At 38.0% G+C, this 18,387-nt stretch overlaps 1 protein-coding gene across 1 annotated transcript in view; it reads right to left on the bottom strand.

Annotated features, from left to right (window-relative positions):
* Positions 1-18,387, bottom strand: part of LOC150096886 (tubulin polymerization-promoting protein homolog) — a 90,799-nt gene that overhangs the window by 10,599 nt on the left and 61,813 nt on the right. The window lies entirely within an intron of this gene.

The following is an 18,387-nucleotide window of genomic DNA, read 5'->3' as shown; positions in this document are numbered from 1 at the left end:
CCAGCATATAAATGAAAGATGAAGTTTAAATGTGGTAGTCCTTCAAGAGGATCTGAATAAGCTAGATAGATGGGCAAATGAATGGGGATGTTAGTTTAATGCAGCAAAATGTAAGTTCTTGAGGTTTGGGAAACATCAATGGGACACTGCATACTCTATGGGACAAGTTATACTGGAGGAAGTAGAGGAGACAAGAGATCTGGGGTTGATGATTGATAGAAACCTGAAATTTAGGGGACATATTGCAAAGGTGGTGAAGGTAACACAGAGGATTGCTGCAATTATGAGAAGGACACTGACCTGCAGAGATAAAAGGGTTATCATTCCATTGTATAAGTCTCTGATCAGACCACACTTAGACTATTGTTCTCAGATTCGGTCCCCAGGATTTGAAGGGGATAAATTAATTGTGGAAAAGGGTACAAAGACGGATGACAAAGATGGTTTCAGGACTGTACAATTTTGGTTATGAGGATCAGCTGAGGGAATGTGGACTTCAGAGTTTGGTAGATAGAAGAAGGAGAGGCGATATGATCGAGACTTTTAAACTGTTGAGAGGTGGTTACAGGGTTGACACTGGGGATTTCTTTCGCTTGGTTGAACAGCGGGAGGGAGTGATGACAAGAGGCCATCCCTGGAAGTTACGAAAGGAAACTGTGAGCAAGAGGGTGAAGAGTGGTTTCTTTGCATGGAGGGTGGTTGAACCGTGGAATGCATTGCCTGATGGAGTGGTGAGAGCGAGAACGGTCAATGAGTTTAAGGAGTGGTATGATAGACTTTGTGTTTTTTTAGGGGGACCTTCCCTCGATGAGTCTTGACAGACTTTATGTTCTTAGGAAGGACCTCCCACGATGAGTCTTTTGACTCCATGGAGGCCTGAATAATAATAATAATAATAAAATGTATTTAGATATTTTCATGAAAAAGCTCCATGTTTGACATCTAGACCCGAGGAAGTGGATTATACAATTGTTAGTCACCCACAGTACTAATAATAAATACAAGTTTTATTAATCTCAACCCTTTTGAGGTGGGCTTCACATAAAAAAAATATATATATAACATCGAACATTTAATTAATGCATTGTATCTCCTAGTCTCTTCTCAAGTGAGTTTGCATAATAGTTCTCACAAAACCAATGGAAGTATTGACAGTCAAAAATTCAACTCGGATCATTATAGTACTTATATCATGTTGTTGTTGTTATGTTCCATCAAGTCGTTTGCAACTCCTGGTGATTCTATGAACATACATTCTCCATTCAGATCTGTCCCTGGCCATATCTTTCAGAATTTCCAAGCGCATTCCAGTTGCTTCTTTAACTCCATCCACCCATCTAATTCTTGGTCTTCCTCTTCTCCTGCTTCCATCAACTTTAGCAAGTATCATCATCTTCTCCAGACTGTCATTTCTCGCATAATATGTCCGAAATATGACAATTTTTGCTTGATGATCATAGCTTCAAGGGAGCAAACTGGCTTTATTCTGTCTATCACTGATTTATTGGTTTGCTTTGCAGTCCATGGGTATTCTTAGTAATCCAAACCCATAATTCGAATGCATCCAACTTTTACATCCATACAATACTATAGAGAATATCATTGCTTTCACGATTCTGATTTTTGTTGCGAGGCTAATATCTTTAAAGATCTTGCTTAAATTTTGCTTTCTTTCTGAGTAATAATCTTCTTCTAACTTCTTCAGTACAATAACCATCTTGATCAATTCGGGATCTGCTTCCATTTTCTTCCCATTTACTTCAAAATCATTAAGTTCACATGTTGTCATAACTTTTGTCTTTTTGAGGTTAAGTTTAAGACCATATTTAGCATTTTCTTCTTTAACTTTCATAATAAGCTCCTCCAATCTTCTTTGCATTCTGCTAGCAAGGTGGTATCATCTGCATACCTCAAATTATTAATATTTCTTCTACCAATTTTAATTCCAACTGAAGATTCCACCAGCCCTGCCATTCTTAAAATGTATTCGCTGTACAAGTTAAACAGGTATGGAGATAAAATACATCCTTGTCACATCCCTTTACCTATTGTGAAATACTCAGTTTCTCCAAGATCTGTTCGGACAGTAGCTTCTTGTTCATAATAAAGATTCCTCAGAAGGATAATGAAATGCTCTGGTACTCCCATTATTCTTAACACATTCCACAGTTTCACATGATCTACAGAGTCAAAAGTCTTGACTATAGTCAAGGAAACAAAGGTAGACATTCTTTTGATATTCCTGTGCTCTTTCTATTATCCATCTCACATTGGCGATTTGATCTCTTGTTCCTCTGCCTTTTCGAAATCTTGCCTGTTCATCTGACATTTCTCTCTTCATGAACGGTTCCAGTCTTTTCTGAACTTATATCATACTCGACAAGAATTTCTTGTTTTAATCCTTACCCAAGTGTAAGAAACAAAGTTTGCCTGTGAAGTTTCTTTACAACTATTGTACTTGTATATGGATACTGTTGATATCCCATAATTCAATGCCCACTTTCTTTCAGATGTGTGCATTGTTATGGGAAAGGTCATTATCCAAATTAGTTTAGACCTTTATTGAGCTCTAATCAGTGGGAGCCAGACCTATAATGCATAGCAATACACACACCCAACAGGAAGTGTGCTTTGAATTATGAGATGCTAAGGCAATTGATATGAAGACAACTTCTGTATACCAGTAGTCTACTTGTGAAGATATTTTTTGCACAGACTTTGTTTGCTTATACCTGGGTATAGGATTAAAACAAGAATGTAATTTCCTATCAAGTATAATATACTTTATAACCAAGTAAAAAAAAAATTCTGATCGAGAGTATTTTAATGATATGTGATACTTGTACATGGAAAATGTATAACTACTTCATTGATTTAACCTTCCTGGGTCTGGCTCCTGCTGATGAACTCTCAATAATAAATGTCAAAACTGGTCTGGGTAGTGGGTAAGATTATGGGTAAGTAACCTTACCCATAATCCAAAGCAGCATACACATTATTGTGAAGATAATGTGTATGCTAGTCATGAAGATACTTCACATTGCATGTGAAGTATCTTCATGACTAGTGTGTTTGCATGGAGAGGCTGTGGACTTAACATCTATTGCCTTAGTATCCCATATTGCAAAGCACAAGATGTTAAGTCCACAGCCTCTATGCAAACAGACTAGTCAAGAAGATACTTCACATGCAACTTTGTATGTTTATACAAAGTTATGATATAATTTCTTTTCAAGTATAATATACTTTATAACCAAGTGGTACAGTACAATATAGTACTGTATCACATACGACGGCTGTTCGATAAGTCCGTGCAAAGTCTAAGAGATGGCACCACCAGTACGTATCGAGGTTATTTTTAGTTGCTAGCAACTGTTGGAGGATCACACACACTAAGTTTCAGTCAGATAAATCTATTGCTCTGTGTTTGGCGTTTATTTGAATCGATCAAGTACCTTATTTGTGAAAAATGGATGAGAAAGAATTTCGTGTAGTGATTAAAACATAATTTTTGAAAGGCAAAATGGCTCAGGAAACCAAAGCTAAGCTTAATAAACATTATGGTGATTCTGCACCTTCGATTAGAATGGTTTATAAGTGGTTTAGTAACTTTCGAAGTGGCCATATGAGCATAAATGATGCTGAACGTTCTGGATACCCTGTTGAGGTCACTACTCTAGAAATTATTGAAAAAAATCCATGAGATGGTGATGGATGATAGAAGAGTGAAGGTGCATGAAATTGCTAAGGCTGTGGGCATCTCAAATGACCGTGTACATAATATTTTACATGAAGATTTACATATGAGAAAACTATCTGCAAGATGGGTGCCACATTTGCTTACTGGATGAAAAGCATCAACATGTGAACTGTTGCAAACTGTTCGATTTACGCTATGAAGTCCTTTCGCACCCCCCCCCCCACTCTCCAGATTTGGCTCCCTTGAACTACTATCTGTTTCCAAACATGAAAAAATGGCTGGCAAGAAAGATTTTCATCAAATGATGAGGTGATTGCTGAAACAACTGCCTATTTTGAAGAGTTCGACAAATCATACTATATGGATGGGATCAAAAAACTAGGGCATCGTTGGACTAAGTGTATAGACCTCAAAGGAGACTATGTTGAAAAATAAAAAATGTTTGTCCCAAAAAAATTATGTTTTCTTCATTTTTGCAGGGACTTATCAAACAACCCTCGTATAAACAATTATAAGATGTGTTGACTCCAATGTGAACATGGTTGAATGGATATGCTACTAGGCAGTAGTTTTCATTGTAAAAGTAGTTCTTGTTTCAACAATGAACTCGAAGAAAATTATTATATGGGTATTTTCATGGAATTACAAGACTCGTGGGAAGCCCATATTCACATTCACACAGTACCTGTCATCCCTTCTTAAACTCATTCACTGTCGGGGTACTCACAACCACTTCTGGAAACTGATGCCAGTTATTCACTGCTCTCCAAGCAATTTTTACATAGCTTCCAAGGGTTACCTCTTGTTCTCTTCCTAATTATACCATGCCTCTTTTCTGCTTGTCAACTAAACTTTGCAGACACCTTAAATCTATCCTCACAGACAACACTACTTCACCACCACCTTGTTCAAAAGAAATCCAGGTGATGAAATATTCACACAATAATTAAAAGGCAGATCTATCATAGCCTTATAAAGAGGGATAATAATATCTTCCTGTCTCTTGTCAGTGTGTTCTGCAAAATCCAAGTCATCCTTTGAGCTATTTTGCCCACTTTTGCAATACAAACTTCAGGGAGTTGAAGTTCCTTTGAACTTCAACTCCCTGTCTACTATCACCCCTAAATCAATAGCCTCAACAACTTCTGCAGTCCAGTACCATCACTTTACCACATAAAAATGACAACGTTTATCCATGCCACCAATTTATTTAACTCATCCTGCAGGATCTCTACATCACCTTTATTGTTCTTGCAGATTGGCACTATTAGCAGACAACTAGATATCCCCTCAAATCATTCCATATATCATTAATATATAAATCAAACAGCATGCCCTGGTACAGAGCCTGTACTCTGCTAGTCATCCTCATTCTCTTGGCTTCTACTCTACCATGTCCATCTATCCATGCCACCACCTTCATATCCATTTTCATTTGTTCCAACTTATGAAGAAATTTTTATAAGGTATTCTTTCTAATGTCTACAAATTTCAACAGTATAATGGTGCAGCCATTTACAGCATCCAACTCAGCTGTCACTTTATTAGCTATAGAGTATCAAATTTCATCCACCTATTCCTGAATTCTGCCTTTAACCAACTTTTCCAATACTTTAACCACCACCACTCCTGAGAAGTTAAGTGGTCTGTAATTTGCTGCTTCTGCCCTACTTTATGTAATGAAACTATCTTGTCCTCTTTTTTACTTCCTCAGAGCTGAGACTTAAATTAAACAGCTTGATCAGAGGCACTGCCAGTTCTCACATTACATGGGCCAACATGCCATCCTGTGCACCTCCAGTTCATCTATCTCAATTCTCACATCAGTCTTTGTCACATCAGGAGTATCTCAACCTTGGATTATACATGCATGTAAGGTGTTCACTTAAGTAACTCCACTATTTCTTCTACTTCTGTTCCTTTCCTACCATCAGCAATGATTAGTTATCCTTCCATAATCATTCTTCCTCTTACTTGCTACATAGGGAAAAACTAAGTATTCTTTTGGTCTGATTAGCAAACTTCTCTCATAATCTAAGTTATTCATCCTTCTGTGGTAATCACCCTTCCTCATTGTACTGCTCATCTTTTTTCTTTATATTCCCTCCACAGTGGGTTTTTTTTTCTCAGCTTCTGCTTTATGATGCTATTCATCCATTTAGAACCCACTTGGTTTATCCTCCTGGATGCTAGGTTTGCAGTCCAATACTGCTTTTCTTAAACACTTCCCTGCAATCATTTCTCATGCAATCCCCCTAATAATTTCTTATGCAATACTGATATTTTTTCCTTGTAGCTTCTTATGCTATGACATTGTTTCCAGCTACTAGGTCTATAGCAGATTTAGTCTCCATGGTCCTGGGAGACCAAGACAAGATTGCATGGTCATTTCCCTTAATCAGAGGCAGAGATGCTACTTTGAATATGGATATGTTATCGATGCTATTACCAGATCCAACACCGTGTCCCTTCTATCACATGCTGTTTCAGGTAATTATCCCTTAGTAACTATATAGATTCCAACTCCATCTCACTATGTGCATTGTCCTCTCTTCAATCAATATCCCCATAGTCCCCCCCTTCATAATAACTGCTTGTCCTGCACTCTTTATGTTAAACTAGTAATACATAATATCTGTGTCTCTCTCTGTGCAATCCTTCCTGGTTTATAGCAGCAATCAACAATATATTCTGTCCTGTTGGCTTCCATCTCACACAAGAAGATACCTCCTTCATAGAACCCTATCTCCCTCAGTCCTGAAAACATTAACTTCTACTTTTGTTTATCCTTCCCAAAAATAATAATACCCCTTGCATTTTAATCCTATATCATCTTCTGTCAAGTAAGTCTCACTGATGACAATAATATTGGCCAAGTTGATCTGATCAATGCAAAAACTACTCCCCTTTGTTTCTGATGTTTTTTACATTCACTCATGCATTTCAGCATCCCTTTGTGCCTACAATTACTATCCAAATCAGAAGCAAAATAGCACTGCATGAACATGTACTACACTCATTTGTCCCAGAAGCGGCTGGAAACTTAACTTATAATAAATTTAGTTTAATCCTTTATCCAAGTGTGAGCAAACAAAGTTTGCGCCTGAAGTATCTTCAGGACTGGGGTAAGGTGATACAGCACCAGGGAAACTCGTTGTAAAGGTGGAGCAAGCTACCAACACTCCTGTCTCAGTATCTCCTATAATGCAAAACACATCTCCTTGGGGATATGTCTAATGTTATGCATTAAGGGAAGGGCCACTACCCAGACTAGTTTCGACCTTTATTGAGGTCTCTTCAGTGGGAGCCAGGCCCAAGTTGAGATACCAGGCAGAAGCATATGCAGGTCATCTCTACCTATCGGAGTTGCCAAATGGTGTGCCACCCTTTTTTAATAAATTACTCTGGATTTAGAGAAAGATGTTGAAAGTTTATTTTTCACTTGGTTAGAGTATAATAAATTTAGTTTAATCCTTTATCCAAGTGTGAGCAAACAAAGTTTGCGCCTGAAGTATCTTCAGGACTGGGGTAAGGTGATACAGCACCAAAAGTGCTGTATCATTGGTGCAAAAGTGGTGTATATTTGGTGCTGTATCACCTTACCCCAGTCCTGAAGATACTTCAGGCGCAAACTTTGTTTGCTCACACTTGGATAAAGGATTAAACTAAATTTATTATACTCTAACCAAGTGAAAAATAAACTTTCAGGAAACTTAACTTCTTAACTGCATCCAAAAACACCTCTAGTTTTCTAATTTTGTACTTCCAGCTGCTCAGTAAACAACACTTTCTGCAAACATCTCACTCTAAAGAAAGAATCTCACTCTAAAACCATTCAAATGCAGCCCATCAGTTATGCAAGTCCTTTCATCCATCAAATTCACTCCAAACATCTACAAACTCACCATTCCTCATGTACAATCTTCTCACTGACTCATTCACAATCATGACCCTTCTAAATTCATTCCTATCATACCTTTCTCTTGTCATTCTCTTCTTATCATATCATACTCTTTTGAACTGACCTGCACCTCTGATCTTTCCTGGCACAACCATATTTCAACTATAGCTTCTGCAGCCACCAAAAAACTTGGCATACTTTTTCACACAAGACACTACTTCACAGCTGCTACTCTATACAAAGCCCAATCTGTCCAGCCATAATACTGCTCCCATATTTTGGTGCACCAAAATCCTCTCTAAGATTGCTCGATTCTATCCAGAAGAAGGCTAATTAACGATCCCTCTCTCTTTCACAAACCCACTTCAATCCCTCTCTTCTGTCTTGTGTCTCTTCTACAGATGCTTTCATGGACAGTGTTCTGCTGAATTGGAAACTATTATTCACCCCCCCCTCCAAAATCATTAAAACAAGATCCACTGCTAACACCCTTTTATAGTCCATCTTGAAACTCACCGAACCAACTTCACTGCTTCCTCTTTCATTCCACCTACTTCTGTCCATTGGAACAGTCTCCCCCACTCTGCCTTCCCCAACAATTACAACCCTCAGCTGTTCAAGCAAAATGTGAACAGACTCCTCCTCTCTTCTATTCCTCTTGCCCACACATAGCACTAATGTGGTATAGGTCTTGTGGCCTTTCGTGTGTGGATCATATATATATATGGGAAAAAAAATAAATACCATGGCAACAGATTCACAATCTTTATTCTGCCCTCTTCTATTTTGCTTCTTCTAGCAACTCTCATTACAGATTTCTCACCTTTCAATTATGCCTGTTGAAACAATCTACTCTTTAACTTTCCCTCTTAACATACTAACAGCTTCATCAATATGCTTGATCTTTGCACTCAAGAAAAACGCTTTCCTCATGTTCTCATTAATCAAACCTCTGTCAGAATCTCCATCCAATACCCGTTTTTATTTTCCCTTTCTCACTCTTTCATACTTTTCTCACTCACTTCTGTTTTCATTTTCCTCTCTGCTATGTCATTTACCAGATACTTCTTAAGTTACATTTTTTCTTTTTTTTTACAATTTCATCTTTATTGACAATATGATCTGAAATAATATTTCCCCCACCTTAATGGTGACATCAGGTAAAACAAATTATTATTATTATTATTATTACATAACACCTCCAGGGAGTCCAAAGACTCGTCGAGGGAGGACACCTAGTGACCTACTCTATATCTCTCAGTCTCCACCACTCAATCCACCAACTACAACTAACTGCAACTACACCAACACCATACCACCACCACTAATATTTCCACAGACAATCACAAACATCCATGCACATGGTTGGATTATGTTTAAGTACATGTCAAAAAACTGATAATGCATGATGTAACTACAAAAAGGAATTACCTTTTTATGACTGCGCATGCTTACAATTTCCTTCAGAACATTCGTATCTGCATTCTCTACTCATTTGTTGATCATCTAGTCACAGAAATATGGGATGTGGGTTTTTTTCTAATCCACCTTTCACATCTGTAAGTTTGAACATTGTGTTTGTATACTGCTGCTTGATAGCTTGGTTAATTCTCTCTTATTCCATATAAATTTATACTGGCTCCCCACTATATCATTTAACTGAGAATTTCATTTTCACATGTTTAGTTAACCTGCTCCCAGAACAAGACTACATGGTTACTTCCCCCCAATTCGAGGCAGAAGGAGGTTACATGCCGGCCTGAATAGTGTAGTGGATTAGTGGACTACATCCATGTGCTTATTGATATGTAACCATGTCAAGGTTACATATCAATGGGGATTAATGTCACTTTCTTCATAAAACGATCTAGATTTACACAAATGATGAATAAAGATGGTTAGGAATAGAATACAGGATTCAGTTGATGGACATATCATTTTTTATGATGTCAGGTCCTGTTTTAGCAATTTACTTGCATTTTGGAAAAGCGTTTCATAGACTTATCATGTGGTAAATCTGTACTAGCTGCAGAGGATGAGTATTAATAATATATTGGTTAAATCAGCACTTCTCAAACTGTGGGCCGTGGCCCCCTTGGGGGGTACGTTTTGTTGAGGGGGCAGTGAAATAATGAAAACAAATTTAAAATGTTTTAAGAATGAGTAGATTTTTTTTTAATCTTAAAAGAAATGTATTTAATTTTTATTATTTCTTTTTTGTTCTTTTTTATATTTTAATGGAAAAAAGTGCACATTGGTGTTGGTTCACATAATTTGCTTCTTGCATATTTCGGCACTTAATAAATATTAGTAAATATATGCTTATTCATATAAGTTTCATTTCAAAGGTGTTGATAAGAAGCACAAAAAAGATTACAAATGCAAAATCTTGAATATAAATTGTATTGAACATAAATACAATAAATATTATAATCAGAGGTGGCTCTTCTATAGGGGCCAGGCCCCATCTATATTTGTATAACTAGCCCAACAATTGTAGTTTTAAAAAATATGTTTCTTGTAATTATTATTTTTTGATCTATTTCCAACACGTTTTATTGTTTAATAAAAAAATTACTATTTTTGGATGTGTGGAGTGAGTTTGAGGGAAGATTGGATTTGTATAAGAGGGATGACCAACACCTGAATGCGTTTGGTATCAGGAGTCTAGAAAGACTAATAACTGGTATGAGACCTAACACAGAGTCAGGAAAAGTAAATTATAAAGGGAGGGATGGTGTGAATGTGAGTGTAAGAACAACAATGTTATATAACTGTGTTAATGATGGGAATGGGCTTCGTCATGGAAATGTTGATGAGGTGAGAATGATTTTGGGTTTGTGTTCATCCGGTTCAGACCCATCATATGTGTGCAAAGATGTCTACATGTGTAAGGCATTAGAGAAGAATAGAGATCTGCAAGTTGTCCAACCATGTCAGGCAGACTGCAAACAAGAGTATACAAAAGAACATTCAGGCAGATTATTATGTCTGTACACGAATGCTAGGAGTATCAGACACAAAGGGGTAAAGTTTGTTGTCTTAGTCAATATGTTGCAACCTCAGATTGTAGGTATTAGTGGGACCTGGCTATCAGAATCAGACCTACTAACTGGTATCAAGTGTCATGGATACAGTAGTTTTACTGTATTTTACTGGATACAGTAGTTTTTCCAGTTAGAGTTGAAACCTATGATTGTAGTAATACTACTAACAATATTTCATGTGGCAGTGAGTTTGAAGCCATCTTGTGTGAGGTGGAATCTAACAAGATCAATTACATAGTGGGGTGTTGTTACAGACCTGGTGGCTCGGTTGCTAGTGATGAAGAAATGCATCACCAATTTGAAAAGATGAGCGCTCAATGAGTAATCATAATGGAAGACTTTAATTATCCAAATCCAAATATTGATTAGGTAGCAGTAGAATCTCATGAGAAGAATGAAAATGCATTTATTGAGCTGTTACGGGACAACTTCCTCGAGCAGCATGTTACAGAAGGAACTTGAGGTCAAAGAATGTTAGATTTGATTATAATGTCAGAAGGCATTTCAGTTAAAAATGTAACTCTTCTGCCTTCAGTTAGTGACAGTGATCATGTGGTACTCACTTGGGAAGTGACTAAGTTTATGAATGCTCCATTCAGAGAAGGTTACATGCTGAGCTACAAAGCAGGAAATTATGACCAACTGAGGAGTATACTGAGTTTGGAATGGATCAGTTGCTGGATGGAAAGAATATCAACAGTGCATGGGAAGCATTTAAACAATACTCAAATGATGCGATATCAGAATGTATCCGAAGAGTTCGAAGAATAAATAGAGCAGGAGTCAAATGGATGTGTAATCTTATTAAGCAAGAGATTCATACGAAAAGGACGATGTGGAAGGGATACAGTTTGCATAAGGATAGCTTCCGTTATGAACGTTATAAGCAGCATGCTAGAATAGTTGCGACTGTTGTACAGAAAGCAAAATCTGAGTATGAAAAGAAACTGGCTTTGCATGCTAAAGACAACCCACAAGAATTCTATCGACATGCTGCAAGTGAAAGAAAGAATAACTCTTATAAATCCAGATAGTGTGAGGGTTACAGATGCAGAAGAGGGTGTTCAGTAAATGAGTGCCCATTTCATTAAAGCTATCAACCTGGTGAACGTAACATCGAGCTCACTGTTACCTCTTCACTAGATGAAGAAATGCAGATGTGTGAGCTCGAGGTATTAGAGCTGTTGCACAAATTGAATAAGAATTCAGCAATAGGGACTGATTGAATATCAGCATGTGTGCTAAATGAATGTTCAGCTGAACTGGCCATTCCTTTGACCAGGATGTTTAATATGAGTCTCAGAACAGGAAAGATCCTGCAGGAATGGAAGGAATGTATGGTAATTCCATTGTACAAGGGTGGTGCCAAACCCAGTGTATCCAACTATCGACCAATTAGTATCTCAGGAGTGGTGGTGAAAATTTTGGAAAACTGGTTAGGGCTTGCATTCAGAAATGGGTTGACAGTGAATTTTTACTTTGCAATGAACAGCATGGGTTTACTAAGGGAAGATCATGTTTTAGCAACTTACTCACATTCTATAACAATGTTACCATTGAACTAGACAAGGGTACACCATGATACTTTTGGATTTTGCTAAGGCTTTTGACAGAATACAGCATGCAGGACTGTTGCATAAATTGGAGAAAATGGGTTTGGGTTATACAATATTAGCATGGATAAGAGGATGGCTGACTGACATATCAAAAAGTGGTATACGGGGGATCTGAGTGCAAGGTTTAAGGTCAAGACTATAGAGTTTTCCCCTGCATGGGAGGCCCTTCCATGCTTTGACCATTCTGGAAGAGTGGAAATACCTCAGTATCACGTTCACCCCAAAGGGAAGGTCAACTGTCCCTTCTATCCTAGAAGCTGGGATCGCTTCTTTGAGGAAAGCTCCTCTTAAGTCCCAATAAAGACTGTTTCGCCTTTCCCACTATCTCCTACCTCGCTTTTACCACAAGTTGGTGCTTGGTAGGACATATATCTCGGTACTGTCCCAAATGGACAGGGCTATCTGTTCAGCTGTGAGATCATGGCTCCAACTGCCGCCTGACATCCCTACTGCATATTTCCATGCGAGGGTGAAGGATGGTGGGCTCGGGGTTCCATCACTTAGCTGGCTGATCCCACACCTGCGGCTGTCAAGAATCGTGAAGTTAGAACTATCTTCTTCCCCTATCTGCTGAGAGGCTTTCTATAGCCCATTAATACAAGAAGACTTCAGGGGGACTAAAGGTTGGTCCCATTATCAGGATACCTTAATTGAGTCAGCATCTGCAGAACAGAAGAGGTGGGCACCTCTGTTGCACTGTTCTGTAGATGGTGCTCCTTTAAAAGAGTCATATCTGGTGCCTCCCCAGCATGATTGGGGAAGGGATGGCACCAGACTCCTCCCTGGGTTGGAGTATATTGACCTTATCAGGACGAGGAGAAATGCCCTGCCTACTCAAGCCCACACAGCTCAATGACTCAAACTGTAGGGCTGGCTGCCACTATAGTGAGACATAGTCTCATATAGCCCAGTATTGCTTCTGCACACATGGGGTCCATGTGCAGAAACAATACAAGGCATGACCTCTGCGGGTTTGCGTAAGCCAGACTTAGTGATTAAAAGAATGGCGACGTTTGGGTAGTTGATACCCAGGTGGTGGGAACAGGGCACCCACTAGCCTATAGCCATAATAATAAACTGAACTACTATAAAAATAACCAAGATCTAGTTAGTAAGATACGGGAGGAGCATGGGGCAACTCCGAGGTTTACCAGCGCAACCATCTCTTTACATGGCGTATGGAGCGCAGATAGTTATAAGGACTTAAAACAGCTTAAGCTTATGCAGAAGGATATAAAAATTCTTTCCTTGAGGGCCCTACAGGGCACACTGCTGGCATGGAGTTGCCATCAGAGAATGACTACAATGATAACTAGGACAGGCATGGGGTAAAACACTTGTAAAAGCTTAGGCCTGTATCGTCTGGACGTGATGTAACGGTAGTACTGCCCATAACCAGTACAAAGATTAATAAAAAAATAAATAAATAACAAGTGATGTACCACAAGGATCAGTGCTTGGTCCACTGCTATTCAATCTGTACATTAATGATATTGGGAAAGATTTGACAAACAACATACAGTTATTTGCTGATGATGCAAAGATAGGTAAGATAATCAGGAATGCTACTGATATGCAGTCTTTGCAGAATGATTTGAATAGGCTGGAATTGTGGGCATGGGAGAATGAAAATGGGTGTCAGTTCAATGTCAGTAAATGTAAAGTCATTCACTTCGGCATGATTAGATATCCAATGTCTTATTATATTGGTGGGATTAGGCTAGAAGAAACTGATGACGCTAGGGACCTTGGAGTGTTAATAGATGGGAAGTTGAAGTTTGGGGCCATGTGGCAAAGATTGCAAATACACCTCAAAAGATAATTGCAATGCTGAAACGAATGTTCACTTGTAAAGATAAGGATGTTATTTTGCCTCTTTACAAGGCCTTGATAAGACCTCACTTGGACTATTGTGTGCATGTCTGGTCTCCTGGTTTCCGATGTGATTCTGATATATTGGAGAGAGTATAAAGGAGAGTGTTAAAAATGATATCAGGATTGTGGAATACTGATTATGAAGACAGATTGAGAATTTGTAGACTGCAGACACTAACAAACAGGAGAAAGAGGGGTGATATGATTGAGACTTACAAACTTCTGAAAGAGTCATACAGGATTTCAATTTGTGGGGAAAGAACAAGAGGGGATCCTTGGAAGCTGAGAATGAAGGCCGCCAAGAAGGGTGTGAGGGCTAGAATTTTCTCTCAGAGGGTGGTGCGTGGTTGGAATGGATTGCCTTTGGATGTTGTGAGTGCTAGCAGTGTGAATGAATTCGAGAATAAGTATGATAGCTAGTGTGTGTAGTATGTAGCTTCCCTTGATGAGTCTCTGACTCCCTGGAGGTCTCTCTTAATAATAATAATAAAAAAAATTATAAAAAGAGTAGAAGGCTAGAGGGGAAAAACGAGAGATCATCTGTGGAAGTTATATAAGAGTGCAGTGAAGAGGGGTGTGAGGAGTAGATTTTTTACATGGAGAATTGTCAGTGAATGGTAGAAATGCATTGCCAGAATGTGTTGTTAATGCAAGGAGTGTTAAGGATTTTAAGATTTGGTATGATAAGTATGTTGTCAGTTGAATGAAACCTCCCACGATGATTCTACCGACTCCATGGAGGGTACAAGAATAATAATAATAATAATATAGAACATGGACTTTTGTCTTATATATGATTTTATATCAAATATTATTATTATTATATTGTTATATGGGTATCTCCATGGAGTTAGATGACTCATTCTGAGTGATCCACACTAACCTTTATACACACAATACCTACCATACCTCTTCTTAAACTAATTTACTATCAGGGCACTCTTAACTAATTCTGGCAATCTATTCCACTCAATCACTTCTATAAGCAAAAATTAATTCATATATCCTTACTAACCATACCCTTACACAACTTCCAAAAGTGATCCCTAGTTCTCTTTCTCTATTCATCATATACTGAATTTGCGTGTGTGTGTGTGTGTGTGTGTGTGTGTGTGTGCGCGCATGTGTCAGTCTTATAGAACCTTTAGTAGCTTATAAGTTTCTATCCACCCTTCAGATGTCCCTCTTTTCCACCTATTAACTGAACTTTGCAACCTACACATTTTTAAGCTACCTCACTGGGAGCATTCCACTGACCTTCACCAGCTTGGTCACTTGTCTCTGGATCTTCTCTACCACCACCTGATCCCCAAGAAACCCAGATGACCAAATCTGTGCATAGCAGTCAAGGTGTTCCTGAATCATAGCCTTATCAGTGTTCTTCAACTCCAAGTAACCCTATGAGCTATTTTGTCAACCTTTGCAATAAAGCCCACTGAGCTTCAACTCTCCGTTCACCATTACCCTCAAATCCCTAGCCTCATCAATTTCTGTAATCCAGTACCATCAATGTAATGCACAGTTATGTAATCTTTTCAACCCAATTTTGCAACATTAAATTGACAACCATTATCCTTTGTCCACAATGCCAATTTATTGAAATCAGTCTGTAGGATCTCTACAACACCTTTATCGATTATTATCCTCTCCAGTTCTGCATCATCAGCAAACAATTAATATGCAAATTAAAGAGAGAATTTTGGAAGTTTATTTTGCACTTGGTTAGACTATAATAAATTTGGTTTAATCCTTTATCCAAGTATAAGCAAACAAAGTGTGCTCCTGAAAATATCTTCAGGACTGAGGTAAGATAGTGCAACACCAGGCAAATGTGGACCAAGCTCTCATCATTCCTTGTCTAAGTATCTCCCATAATGCAAAGCACATCTCCTTGCAGACATGTATACTGCTATGCATTAAGGGAAGGGCCACTACCCAGACTGGTTTCGACCTTTCTTGAGGTCTCGTCAGTGGGAGGCAGACCCAAACATGGAGATACTAACATAGAAGCAATAGTAGAGGTCATATTTACCTATAGGAGTTGCCAACAGGTGTACCATCTTATTATTCAATTACTCTGGACTTAGAGAAAGATGTTGGAAGTTTATTTTGCATTTGGTTAGACTATAATAAATTTAGTTTAATCCTTTAATCCTTTTTCAGGCGTAAACTTTGTTTGCTTACACTTGGATAAAGGATTAAACTAAATTTCTGTTGTCTATTTCTATATTTAATTTACCATCTTCACTAAAAATCGTGCCTAAGTAGCTGAAATATTTTACTTGTTACACAGGTTCCCCATTCACAACACAGTTGACACTTTCAACGATTATACATATTTTCATTGTCTTTGTCTTTTTAATGCTGACCTTCATACTATATCTATTACAACAGTTATTCAATTTAGTCAGGAAATCTTGCAAACTTGTAGTGGATTTATTCAGAAGTATAATAACATCGTCTGCATAAAGCAAAGAGCTGAATTAACATCTCCAATTCTGATATCATGTTTAATACCACTTTCCTTCATAATGTGATCCATATAGATAATGGATAAGAGAGGGGATAACGTACATCCTTGTCTGACACCAGATTTAACATTAAACCACTTCCTGTACTTCCTTCAATTCTAACTGCTGACTTACAACTCAAATAAAGACTAAGTATTGCTTGATATAATGCCCCATTGACACCATATAACTGTAGCGTATTGAATAGCTTCTCTCTTGGCACCTTGTCATATGCCTTTTCCAAATGGACAAAACTTAAATACAGATCTTTGTTATATTCCCATGCTTTATTGACTATTTGTCGTAAAGTGAAGATCTGATCCTGACAGCCTCTATTTGGCCTGAATCCAGCTTGTTCTTCACTAAGCTCTTCCACAATTCTTCTCAACCGTTTCTCAAGTATACTTGCATATATCTTACCAGGAACACTCAGTAGGGATACACCTCTGTAATTCTCACATTCAGTTTTATTTCCGTTTTTATATATGGGTACTATGAGAGCTCTACTCCAATCATTGGGAATTTGTCCCTCTGTCCAGGCTTTCTGAATTATGCAGTGCACCCGCTGTAAGACTTTTATACCACCTTACTTCAGCATTTCTGGTCGAATATCATCTACTCCTGCTGCCTTTCCACATTTCAAGCCTGTCATGGCTTTTTCTACTTCAAGTATGGATATGTATTCCTGACTGTATGCCTGTTGAGTGTTTTTTTACCACTGTGCTATCACTGTTTGTTTCATTTAACAATTTTTCGACATAATTACTCCATACTTCAAGAATATCTTTTTCTCCTGTTTTCATGTCACCTTTATCATCTCTAACCCCTTTTACAGCATTCTTTCCTCCATTTCTAAGCTCCTTCAACAACCTCCAGAATATCTTACCACCTTTTCGATATTTATTTTCTATGTTCTTGCCAAAGTCCTCCCATGACTTTTGTTTAGCTAGTTTTACACAGTGTTTCACTTTCTTACATTTGTCTCTGCATTCTCTAAGAGCACAAGCTGACTTATTTGACAGGAACTTTTAATATGTTTTCTTCTTTTCCTTCACTGCCTCTTTAACTGCCTGTGTCCACCATGGAGTTCTGATTTTTCTATCCTTGCAGACAACCTCACCACATGCCTTCTCTGGCTGATTCAATCAGGGTTTTCTTCAAGGCTTGCCACTGAATCTCCAAGGTTCGATTCCTGTTCTCAAATTCTTTCATTTTTTCTTCAATAATCTTTGTGTACTTTAGTCTACAGTTCACATTTGAGAGTTGCTCAACTTTTATTCGCTTTAAAACTTTCTTACATGTTATTCTTTTCAATATGAAATTCAATTTTATCCTGCTGAAGACTAAATAGTGATCGCTTCCAATTTCAAATCCTCTGTACACTCTGGTGTCCTGCACCAGGGAGAAAACATCACTATCAACAATAGCATAGTCAATGAGACTTTTCTTATTTCTTGCCTCTTCTCTCCATGTGAATTTGTGCACATTTTTATGTTGGAACATGGTGTTAGTAATAACCAGTCCATGTCCTGAGCAGAAATCCAACAGGTATTTGCCATTATTATTAGCTTTGCTCTTTTCTCCAAATTTTCCCCAAATATTTTTGTATGTCTCACAATCATTTCCTACTGTGCTATTCATATCCCTAACAAGGACCAACTTTTCCTTTTTCATTGTATCAGTTGCTTTTTCTAAAGCATCAAAACGTTCCTCCACTTCTACCTTAGTAGAACCTTCT

Source organism: Typopeltis vanoorti, chromosome 18 (assembly GCF_054136105.1).
Source record: "Typopeltis vanoorti isolate ZY-2024b chromosome 18, IOZ_Tvanoo_1.0, whole genome shotgun sequence".
NCBI classification, from domain to species: Eukaryota; Metazoa; Arthropoda; class Arachnida; order Uropygi; family Thelyphonidae; genus Typopeltis; species Typopeltis vanoorti.
The sequence above is the reverse complement of the archived record's forward strand: the minus strand, read 5'-3'. Positions and strand labels throughout refer to the sequence as shown.